The following is a 13,008-nucleotide window of genomic DNA, read 5'->3' as shown; positions in this document are numbered from 1 at the left end:
GTACTGAAGTTAGTTGTCATGGCTGTTGGATCTTCTTTCTAAGCCTAAGACTCTTGACGAATGAGATTTTCTCCACCTCATCTCACATTTCAAAACCGAACCTCTCATGATTTGGGCTTCACTCACACATATAGAGTGAACAAATAGAGTCAGGCTGTATGCTCTGTGAAACCATGTCACATGGAGGTTGGTGTATCTATCTGGGGCAATGAGTCCTGGGGTACACTGGCTTGTGCGTCCCTCACTTCTGATGCTCGAACTGTTCATGTGGGATCAGCACTGTATCATTTCTCAACTGTGTACTTTTTTTCTTTTGTAACTAATAGACAGCCTGTGGAAAAACGAAGCCAGATCTCCCCTCCCCCTTCTGGAAAAAATCTTGCTCTTTCTCTATTGTGTGCTTCTGCCTATATTCTTTGTGCTTATTTTACTGATTAGAAACACAGCTCTATTCATTTGCTGATTTTAGTTTTACGTTTTCCTGTTTTAGTTCATTCCTATTTCTTAGCTTGATATTTCCATCCTTGTTAATCTTGCTTTATTTAATATAGAGAAGATTGGCATGCTTCTAAAAGTAACAATTGTATACAGAGGTCTTTACAGAGTCTGTCACTTCAGCAATATCTGCTACATAATTCTTTCCCACCCACCATTTGCAGGTAACAGTGTAGTTTGTTTTTTATAGGGAAGACACATTTTCATGTATTTTTAATTCCTTTTAAAAATAATCTATTTATGGTTATTTTTTATACATTGGTATTTTGCATGCATGCATGTCTATATGGGGGTGGTGGATCTCTGTAGCAGGAGTGACAGACAGTTGTGAGCTGCCATGTGGGTGCTGGGAATTGAACCTGGGTCCTCTGGAAGAGCAGCCAGGGCTCTAAACTGCTGAGCCATTTGACAACCCCCTTTTCTTTTTGTTCTTAAACAAAAGTAAACATAAGCTGTGCTGTGCTTTGTTTTAGTTCACTTGACATATTTTTGGAAAACATTGCACATAATGTGTTAATTTATATTAATGTGTTGAGTGAAACTTAATTGACAACAAATTTAAAACAACCCAATTGTTGAAAAAAGAAAGACAATATCTGAATTCCAGATAGAACAAAGCCTTATTTAATCCACATGTTTAATTACAAGTGCTTTCAGAGGTCCCTGAGCCCCACATGAACACAATGCTCTGGTCACGCCTTTTCTGTGGCTACTATCTGTCTGTGGCTAAGTTTAAGACGCTTACTTAAAAAAAAAAAGTTTAAGATGCTTACTAGAAAAAAGTAAGCATAATCTTTGTGGTTACAAAACTAAAGTGTTCATTATATATACTAATTGTAAAATTCCATCACATCAGCATTCATATATTTTAAAATTCTCATGAAAATTATTATAGAATTCATCCTTTCTTCTCACTTAACTACATTGAATTTCTTCCTATTTTGGTGTTTCAAATTACTTGAGTATGGGTCTGTGGGTCATTACAAACTCATTTTGCCTGTGTAGAATGAGTGTAATGTTTCCATAAAACATGGAACTCACAGCTTTCAAGCTTCTTTGAGAGAGAGAGAGAGAGAGAGAGAGAGAGAGAGAGAGAGAGAGAGAGAGGTCTGAATGGACAACGATCCTATTTATTTATCTGGTTTGAGAGCAGCTGATCTTACTAGGGCGTAATCACCGAGTTATGGAAGCAAGATTATACAGCCACACAGTTGTTCAATTTCTTTAGGTCAGGAAGTTGGGAGCTGTGTTTAGTGTGAACACTGATTACAAAATTGGTGTGACTTAATATAAAACAAAGACACACCTGAAATTATACCCCTAAGCGCAAGGACATGCACTGCTCATGTTTTTATTATTTCTTAGTTACAGGTGCTAAACTTCAGATGTTTTTACTCCTAGCACATAGAAATCGATAGGAAGATAATAGCTCAGAAGGCTAATAGCAAGGATTGTGGTCCTGGCTCTGAAGGATTTGACTAAATGACCTGCTTGGAAAATATTCTTGACAGGACAAGGGAGGACAGTGAGGGTGTCAGAATGGCATATGGAAGAAGCCAGGTGGCAGTGAGGAAGACCAGAAACCTTCCTGACAAATGTAACAAATGTAGAGCAGTTACTGCATGGAAATGTGTGAGAAAGTTGGCACAGGCTCAGAACTCTTAAGGGACAAGGCCCTCAACAGAAGCACAGTACTATTGAACTTCTACGCTTTTCCCATCTCCCACCTTTTACCCTTTGGAACTCTATGCTATTTATGGAATGTCTGGTTTTATTTCTATGTCAGTCTCTGTCCATGCTTCTGGTTCTAGGACATAAGAAAGTGGAAATTGTAATGGCTATCTCTAGACTCTAATAACAAATGATAACCCTCACAACATGGTCTTGTCTAGTTCTCTGATATATGGATTTTCCTGAAGAAGATATTAAGAAGGAAATAATGATGTGGGGTTCACACTTATTAATTGGTCAGGAAAGACATTAAAATCATATTAGTGACTATTGCCAATGTTCCAAAAAAGAAAGCATTTAGTACAGACAATTATGGATTTTGAGTAAGTATACAGACTAAATTGAATAAATAGTTACAATTTAGACTGAACAAATGAAAACAGAAGTTTTTAGTGAGTACATTGAGAGAAATGTCTTTTCATTTTATTTGTTTTTTTTCCATTTCATATGAATAGATTTTTTTTAAAAAAAGAAAGATAAATCAAAATAATATGTTGTATGACCATAGGAATGGCAAGAAGAAGATTTATTTTGTTATCTGGATTCCTCAACCTGAAGACCTTGACTTCCCATCAAAGGTATACCCCAGGAATAAATCCCATGCCTGCAGTAAGGAACTGCAAGAGAAGAAAAAGTCAAGAAAACGAAAGAATCCGGATAATGGAGGGAGGGGAGAATGAGCAGAATAAAAATTTGCATATGCTAATATAGATTCTCTATCCACTGTGCCTCCATTGATAGGAGAAGAAAGTAAGTTGTTTGTACTACCTCTGATATGTTTGAAGGGAGCTATGGCTTGTGCTCAGGTCTAGGATGCTATTTGCATAAAGTAAGGATAACACTACTTAATTATTTTCAACATTTTCCTCCTAGTTGAAAGCTGACTAGCATTTGCAATCTGGTGATGAAGTTGTAATTTTAACCCACTGCAAAGTTAAGTTACATGCTCCCACATACATATTCTCCTCTGCTTTGGTTGCACATTCTGTCTTTTCCATCTACAGCAATTAAAAATATATTATTTAAAATTAACTTTGTATGCACGTGTCTGTATGTGGGCTTGTGCATGTGTATGCAGGTGCCCATGGGACCAGAGGAGGGCACTGGATTCCTTAGAGTTGGAGTTATAGGTAGTGTGTGCTCCGGATGTGGGTGTTGGGAAGATGTGGGTGTTGGGAAGATGTGGGTGTTGGGAAGATGTGGGTGTTGGGAAGATGTGGGTGTTGGGAAGATGTGGGTGTTGGGAAGATGTGGGTGTTGTTGGGAAGATTTGGGTGTTGGGAAGATGTGGGTGTTGGGAAGATGTGGGTGTTGGGAAGATGTGGGTGTTGGGAAGATGTGGGTGTTGGGAAGATGTGGGTGTTGGGAAGATGTGGGTGTTGGGAAGATGTGGGTGTTGGGAAGATGTGGGTATTTGTACTCCGCAAGAGCTCCTTGAACACTGTCATCTCTCCAAACTCATGATTCTTAGTCATTTTCAAAGATGCATCCCAACTCTAACTCCTTCAAACCGTCTTAGTTAACTTCTCTTCCTAAATTTTATGCGGTTCCTCTGTGCTGTCACCGCATTCTCCCCACTTGTCTTTTCATTATCCAGAATCACACTTAATTTTTTTTCAATTATTTGTCTTCTGCTCAAAGTTGTGGACATCTTAGCTGTATCTTAGCTTCCCTACTTCTGTTTCTTTAATGGTTGAACAACGAAAAACTACTTCACATCCATGAGCTTTTATGTGAGTGATTCTGTCTCCCTACAACTGCTTTCTTCTCATCAGTTAGGACACTTTTTATTATTGTCATTAATATTCTTTGTATTAGTAGCTGCCTAAAATCTTTCTGGACATTTCTTCTCACTGCAGCAAATGCAGACATTTAGTCAACCACTTTAATTTTGTATCTGGGGCTAAAGGATATTTTCCAAAATAATAAAATTAGGCTTCTTTTATAAATCTTAAAAATATATGTGAAATATTTTACCCTTCAAGTAATAAGCATACTAGGAACATTTTGCAATTACATGAGGGTGGGGAGGAAGAGTGGGGGGTAGGTGGGTGCACACCCTCATAGAAGCAGGAGGGGGGATGGGATAAGGGGTTCCTGGGTGGTGGGGGGAATGCAGTAAGGGGATAAAATTTGAAATGTAAATATTATATCCAATAAAAGAGGGGAAAAAAAGAAAAGTGGTTAGAACCAACATCCTTAATAAAATGTCAGCCCTCTTAAAAAATTATCTTGCAATTACAACAGATCAGAAGTAGATTTACGAAGATTTGCATAGCAGTGAATTTATCACCATTAACATAATGGGAGCCACTGTGGCAACTCCTTACTGTTCTGAAGGCTAACTCCTGTCTCTACTGAAGTGAACAATCAAGTAAAGATATTAATGCATAGTTGCTTCAGTTATTGTCCTCACTGCTGTAACAAAATATCTTACTTTAAAGAGCAATTTAATAAAGACAGTGCTTGTTTTGGCTCAAAGTTGAAGTTACAGTCCATCATGGCTGAGAAGATAGGCTATGGGAGTGTGAGTGAAGTCACATCCTGTCTGCACAGAGGAAGCAGAAAATAATGGACGCTTGTGCTCAGCTTGCTTTCTCTTCTTTACGAAGTGTAAGGTACCGCTCTTGGAATGGTTCCACTCATGCTTAGGGGGTCAATCATCCCATAACAGTGAACCTAATCTAGATAATTCCTCAGAGACTCTCCTAGAGTTTTTCTTCCATGACACTTATGATGGTTATTGTTAATTGCCAACCCGATGGGATCTAGAATCCTGTGGGAGAAGAGCTTCTGGGCATGTCTGTGTGGGGTTGTCTTGATAACATAAATTGAAGTGGGAACACCCACCTTCTGTTGGTGGCATTGTTCCCGGGACTGGTGCTCTGCACTGTATAAAATGGGGAAAATGAGGCTGCTATGCTAGTACCCATGCCTTCACTTGCTGTCCTCTTTCTACTGTGAACTTCATGTGACCAAGCAGCTTTAAGCTCCTCTTGCTTGTGCCTTTCCCCACCATGACAGACTCTGCCTTGAATTGTGGGCTAAAGAAGACTCATTTCCCCTTCAGTTACTGTGGTCTCAATATTTTATCACAGCAATGGGAAAATAACTGAAGACAAGCATCCCACCAAGTTGACAGTCTGGGTTATTGTCACAATAAGCATCCACTAGAGAGATGCCAGTGATATCCTTGGCCATAGGAAAGTTACACATATTCCCTCCACCTTTAATATTATCTTTATTAAATTTACTCCTTAAAATTTATTTTCAGAGCTTTTGTCTTGGGGGAAGGTATCTAGATAACTCACTAGAATGGAGAACTACAGGTGTTTATGCTACCTGACTGATTGCCATGGTCTTCTCAGTGGGTTGTTATGGTCAACTGTTCCAGAGCAGGTACAGAAACTGATTAGATAGGGAGTAGCTCCACTCATGTGGATCTCAAGTCTCTGAGATTTCCTGGGTCTGAGCTTACTCAAACCTTACCAGTTCTTATGGCTGTCTGGTAACAAGGTCCTGCATGCCCTAGAGAGGCTAGCAAGCAACTTTGGTCATTCCCAAACTAAGTTTTTCTGTCACTGTTCACCTCCATCATACAACCTAACTTTGGCCTCAATAAGGTCAAAGTCATACACTGATGGAAAAGTTGCCACCAAACTTACTTTGGCCCCCAAGATTCATCTCCTCTCCGAAAGAGGCTGACAGTAATGACTTTGCCAAGGTGACACATGATTGGGAGTTTCTGAGAAAGACGATAAAACTGACCTTCAGAATAGAACCAGACTAAGCTTGTAACTTCTGCCTCTCCCTTGCTCATCAAAACCCTGAAGGAGCCAGTAAGAGGAGAGCTTGTGAGATTTTTGTGTGTTAGGCAATAATTGTGTGACGGGAACTTGTAGTCACCACATCACAATGCAGTATTTCAGTAGTCAGATAAGTAAAACTATGAAAATTACCCCTCAAACAACATCAGAGATCTGTTGAATTATTACCGTTTGTCCTAATAACCAAGAGTGTTAGATAAGTAAATATCTTATTGTTTTTTCAAATATACTGTCAATGTTACTTGACTATAAACCATAACACATATCTTATTACTTTGCTGTACTGTTTTCTTGTAGTGGTAGAAGGTAAGTTTTATTATGAAAGTGAATATTTCCAAAGAATGACATGAGTCAGAACTAGGACAAATGACAGAGACTTAATGGCAATGAATGGACAAATGATTGAAAACTTTGGGTCACTCACAGAACACCCACTTCCAAGTGTATGTTAGGCTTCATGTTATACTTGGTGGGGATCAGTTTCCAGTCTTTCTCCCCCCTATTTTTTCACTTAAGCCTCAAAACAACATCAAAACAATGGTGCAGTATAATACATACGTTTTGGAGAATGTAGTGGTGAAGCTGGGATTTGAATACATGGAGTCTGGCTTCCAGAGCACAATTGTTCTTTCTTAACTGTCTCATACACAGACTAGTGTGAGTCATACTGATTTTACACTGGATGATAATATCATCCTTCTCCCCCTAAAATGAAACTATACTTGTATTCATAAGTTACATTTAACCTGGAATAGACACTTTGTTCTTTGCTCCTTCCTTGGGTAGGCAGAAGGCTCTTGTACAAAATAAATTAGTGTTGAGTTGTCAAGAAAATGAGAGATAGCAGGAGCTATTAATAGTAAGACTCAAATAGCTTCTTTAACAAGTGTCAGTGCAATGGACTGGAAGCAAATCTAAAGGAAAACATAGCTGATAAGATAGTTTAATTATTTAATGTGGTTAATTTTAAATACCATTTGTAAGCCATAAATAATAAAACTAAAGAGCAACATTTAGGATCTTTATAAAGTTCAGTGCAACATCGTATCTGAGCCCCTATCCTTAAAAATATGCATTAAAATGTGTGTGTGAGGTGTGTGTGTGTATGTGTGTGTGTGAGAGAGAGATAGAGGTGTGTGTGTGTGTGTGTGTGTGTGTGTGTGTGTGTGTGTGTGTGTGTCAGTGTGGATGGATGCTAGAAAGTGGCATTGGATCACTTGGACCTAGAGCTATAAGCATCTCTGAGCCATCAGACACTTAATATGGGTGTTAGGAACTGCACATGGTCTTCTAGTAAAACAGCAAGAGTTCTTAGCTGTTGCTCCAGGCATCTCTCCAGTTATATCTTTCTCTTTGTAGCAGTGTAAACTTCAACAGTTTCCTCACCTATATGGCAGAGACATCAAGTGCCTACCTACCCTGTAGGAAACAAGAGAAAGAATGGAGGTGTTTAAGTGTTTAGGTTAGGCCTGGCATGTAAGTGCTTCAACCATCCCAGCTATTATCCTGTCTGAAGTGTTCTCTCTTAGTCTCAGTCCCTTTTCCTGTTGCTGTGACAAAAATACTCAGACAAAAACAACTGAAGGGAGAAAAATGTGTTTGGCTCATGGCTCAAGGGTAAAGTATGCATTGACCAAAATGTCCTGGCAGATGGTGATGTTACACTTGCAGACAAGAAGCAGAGAATGCTGACTTGTGCTTAGCTTACCTGTTCAAGATTCTAGCCTAGGGAATGATGCTGCCCACCATGAGGTCTTCCTACTTCAATTAACTTCAGAGAATCTACTGCAGGATTACTTAGAATCTTATCTGCCTGGTGAGTCTAGATCTTTTCAAGTTGAGGATTTTGCACTAAAAGTTTTTATCTCCCAGTTTTATCCTGAAACCCAAATTCAATCAATTAGAAATAATAATTTGGAAATAACACCAAATGTAACTGCAGGATAAAAAGCAAACAACTCAAAAACACCAGAATTAGCTGAGATCCAGATCCAAATAGGATGGAGAAATCTTCTGTTAGTCACATGACAGGACAGTGCAGGGCCTGGTACAGGTCACATGACAAGACAGTACAGAGCCTGAGATGTGATATGATTCATTTCATTCATATCACAACAACTTCCCCTCAATAAGTGAAATGGGATTTAATAAAACCAAGTAAGTGCTTTCCTTTAAAGATGATTCAACTTATATCAAATAATCCAAGAAAGTACCCATGGTAGTCTTATAAATAATATTGTATTCTCCATTAAAACACTGAAACGCATCCTCTGTTTGATGTGTGTTTCTGGCAGCTTTCAGTATTATAGCAATTGACCAATTTGGGATAAAATATTGACTACATTTCTGGTTTGATCCCAAAATTGAATTTTAGTTGAATAGCTGAAATTAAAAATAATTGTGAATACAGAATAAATGAACTAGTTTTTAAAAAGTAATTCAGAGATTTAACTGAATCAAATATTGTATTCTGAGATATACTTTCAAGATTCTCAACATATTTACTGTTTGAGGAGTAAGTTCTATTTATCTATTTGTTTGTTTGTTTATGTGCACATACACATGCTATTGCACACATGTCATAGTTGGTTAGAAGACAGTTTCTGGGATCTAGTACTCTCTTTCTATGCAGTGGGTTCTGGTGATCAAATTTAGCTTGTTAGGCTTGATAGCAAGCACTATTACCTGGTGAGCTATCCACCAGTCCTGGGTTTAGTTTTCTCTCTGCCATAATTATGATCCTGTTTCAGTTCCAGCTGGGAATTATGAAAAAGCAAGCAATTGCATTCTGGGAGGACATTTTTAAAATTAAATAGTTTATTGGTTTTTCAATATTAGAGGACCCTGAAGTTTTGTAGATCTAGTTTTTGGCCCCTAATTAGTTTTAACCTTATGTTAAAAGGAGCAGCAGCAGCAGCAGCAGCAGCAGCAGCAGCAGCAGCAGCAGCAGCAGCAGCAGGAGCAACAGCAGCAGTAATGACAGCTTAGAGGAAGCAACGTTGTGCAACTCTATCCTGTTGTAGGTGTACACTGTATTTACATATTTTAAATAATAGAAAATGATGAAATTTTTTGAAATTTCTTTTTCTAAAATAATTTTGTAAGAAAAACATGACTCAAAAGGGGACAAGTTTTAAAACTATAAAACAGTAACCAAAATTTTGAAAATATAGCCCCTTTGAAAGAAAGAACATGCTAGTAGTGTCTTGAGTGATAAGGGATCAAAGCCAGTTAGAGGAAAACAAATCCATGTTCTTTAGCTTCCTAGTCATAAACGAGAGAAGTTTGGCTCATTAATCGTAAATAGCTGTGGAAAACTGATGCAGCCAGTTAACCACCAAGATGTACTGAGACGAAGAATTAAAGAGACTAAATATAATGCTATATAAAATTAATTACTTAAGAAATTGTTTTATTAAAATGTCAGTAAAAAAGCCCAGTGACTCTGCTATGAAAACAAATGGTTCTAAGAAGGCAGAGAGTTACTGTAGCACTGCAAATTACCTGTGGCTTTAGACACCATTCCTTGTTTCTCAATTAATTTTACTGCTTTTATGAATTTAGTGTGGGTGCAGTCATATTTTAGTCATTCAGTCAAAACATATGTCCTTTAGGTAAGTTATTTACCAAATTAAATGCTAAGTTTTTTAGCTGATGTTCTGTTGATGGATTAATAAGACAGTTCACACACACATACACACACACACACACACACACACACACACACCTACACACACACACACACACACACACACACACACACACACACCACATGTATTTTTTAAGACAATGTTACTTGTTATATAGCCCCCGTTGGCCTGGAACTCACTATATAGAACAAGGTGGCGCTCAACTCAGAGATTCAACTACCTCTGCCTTCTAGGTGCCCAGATTAAATGCATGTGACATCATCCCTAGCTTAATATCTTTTACAATAAAAGATTACAAAATTTGCGGCTTATCTAAAGCAAAATATACACTACAGTTATTATACTTTATAATGGTAACATTTGTCAAAAAGAATTGTACATGAAAATAAAAACAATTGTCAAAAATCTATGAGTTTGCTAGAACTTTAATGGAATTGAATTTTTGTGGTATTGCCTTATTGCCCAAACCAGAGAAATTTAAAAATAATATAACCTATAAAGAGCTGGAGATTTTAACCTGGAGAGACTGTTAAATGTTAACTTTAGAAACAGCAGATTATAGACTTATGCTAGTAAATCACATTACAAACAGGATTCATCTATTTTTGGTCCTTCTTCCCCACCTTCTTCCCATCTCCCTGATTCCTCCTTTACAATTGCAGCCCACATAACCTGTGTTCTACTCTTATGTTCCTGATGTCCTAGGGCCCTCTCCCCTTCCTCAGGACCTCTTTTTACACTCCTGTGGTCCCCTCACTTGACTCACAATCTACACTTGTTAGAAGACCTGGCACATAGGGGATTCTCTTTCTGATTTTTTTTCACAGAGAAATTATTAAGCAGGAAAGAAAAGTTAAAGTGTCTGCTTTCTGACTCAGGCAGAAAAACAGCAGCAAATGACCCTGTAGGTGTAACTTTATAGAAGAGAAAAAAGGGGAGGGCTGTCTTAGAATCAGCTAGAATAAGGGAATAGACCTTGGTGGCTGGCTTTAGGAATGTAATATAAAGGTTTCGTTAGCAAGGTAGAGGGAATGGAGGTCAAGGTTAAGGCCTACCAGAGCCATGTTAGAGTTGTCCAGAGTCCCTTCAACACCCACATTCCATTGTTGTTTTACACGTGTATTGCCATTGTAAGTTGTAACTTGCACATGAGAGAGGACATATATCTTTAAACTTTCTGAGCCAGAGTGACCTTGCTTCACATAATATTGTCCAGATCCATCCATTATTTTATTGGAGATTTCATGCTCTCATTTATGCTTACAGCTGAACACAACTCTCTCTATATACACGTTTTCATTGTCTATTGATCTGATGATGGGTACCTACGATGGTTCTATTTCTTGCTGTTGTGAATAATGCAGCAATAAACATGGACGAGCATGTAACTCTGTGATAGGATATAGAGGCCTATTCATACAAAGATATGCCCAGATGTGGCTAATAGAGGTCTACCCGTACAGATCTATGCCCAGATGTGGCTTAGCTGGATCTTGTGAAAGCTACATTTTCACATTTCTGAGAAACCTCCATACTGATTGTCACGAGACTGCTCCCTTCCATCAGCAGTGAATAAACATTCACCTTTCTCTTCATTCTGGACAACATTTGTTGTTTTCTCTTTTCTTGATGATAACCATCCTGACTGGGATGAAATGAGATCCCCAAGTGGTTTTAATTTGCATTTTCTTGATAACTCAGGGTGTTAAATGCTCTTTTAAGCGCTTGTTGACAATTCGTGTTCCTTCTTTTGAGAAGTATCTGTTTGATTAGCCCATTTGTTGGTTGGCAATTTTATTCTTCTGATATGCAGTTTTAAAAAGTTCTTTTGTCCTTTTGGTTGTGAGCCTAGCCATTAATGACTGAGTTGTCTCTCCATCTCTACAATTCTTTATGTATTCTAGATATTAAACCCCTGACTGAAGTTTAAGTTCACAAAGCTCTTCTTCCACTCTGTAGGCTGTCAGCTTGTTTCACTGATAGACATTCTTGCTTTGCAGAAAGATTTTAATTTACCATAGTCCTGTTATTAATTCCTGGGGCTAGTTTGTGTATTATTGAAGTCCTGTTGGAAAAGTTCTGGCCTATACCTCTGTCTTCATCTGGATTTCCTCTGACAGGTTCAGTGTTTTAAAGTCAGGTCTTTAATTCACTTTGAATTGATTTTTTGTGCAGGTGAGTGATATGGATCTAATTTTAGTCTTCTATAGGTGAGTATTCAATTTTGCTAGCACCATTGATTGAACAGACTGACTAGTTATTTTTGACACCTTTGTAAAAATTTGACACTTTTGTGAAAAAAAAATTAGGGTGGCATAGTATTAGAAGGAGAAATCTGTCTAAAAACACTGAAATATCAGAGCACAAGGCCAGTCCCAGCAACCTAAAAGTATGGGAGGCTAATTGGTGGTACATGAGATTCTGTCAAAACAAATCAAGTCAAAACAATCACAAAATTTGGGCAATAGGAATTTCCTTTTTCTTTGTCCATTCAGTGAAATCAGAACATGTAAACTGATAGGAAAAAGGACACCAATTATATGGAAGGCAATATGATCGCCATCAAATGAATGCTTACATGAGACAGGGTGTATTTAACATTATCCAATGTAAAGATTCAGCTGAATATCTTCAGCCATTAACAATGCAGTTTGGGAAGCTGGATAGGTTGGCACACCTCTGCTGATCTGTAAAGGCATAAAAATAGCAGCCCCCATTATTTTTGTTGTAGGTCCTGGCCCTTTGTGAATCTGTTTGCCCTGATCAAGCAGAATACCTTTCTCCTACACCTATTTACACTCTGGTTGAATATCTCTTCTTGCTTCTTATTGGCAGTGATAGAATGGCTTCAAGTTACCATCAGCTACTGTATTTCCCTAGTTCTTGATGCCTATAGGTAGCTGCTGGCTAGTGACTGCTTGAGACAAACTAGAGTGAGAAAGTTCACAACCACAGCCTCTGTGTCTTTAGAACTCACACAATATCTGAGGCTCACATTGCTACGTATCACTGAAAAAAGCAGGAATGTCCACTAGAGAAAGTAAAAGAGGAAGCAGAAAGGAATTTGGGAATTCAGCCATCTTTATGACACTGGAGAGAAATGTGTTTGGAAACAGCCAGAATATGATGCAAATGCTGTTTCTGGAGTTTTCTAACTCAAGTGAACCTCAAATGAAGGTATTCAGCAGTCATGCTCAGCTTCAGGGTGTGCTGAAATCCACACTGAAGGGTCCTAAATAGCAGAGCTTCACGCTGACTAAAAACTCACCCACCGTTGCTATATAAAGTTTCTTTTGTTCATAAAT

The sequence above is a fragment of the Arvicanthis niloticus genome, chromosome 17, assembly GCF_011762505.2.
Source record: "Arvicanthis niloticus isolate mArvNil1 chromosome 17, mArvNil1.pat.X, whole genome shotgun sequence".
NCBI lineage: Eukaryota > Metazoa > Chordata > Mammalia > Rodentia > Muridae > Arvicanthis > Arvicanthis niloticus.
This window is presented reverse-complemented; position numbering follows the sequence as displayed.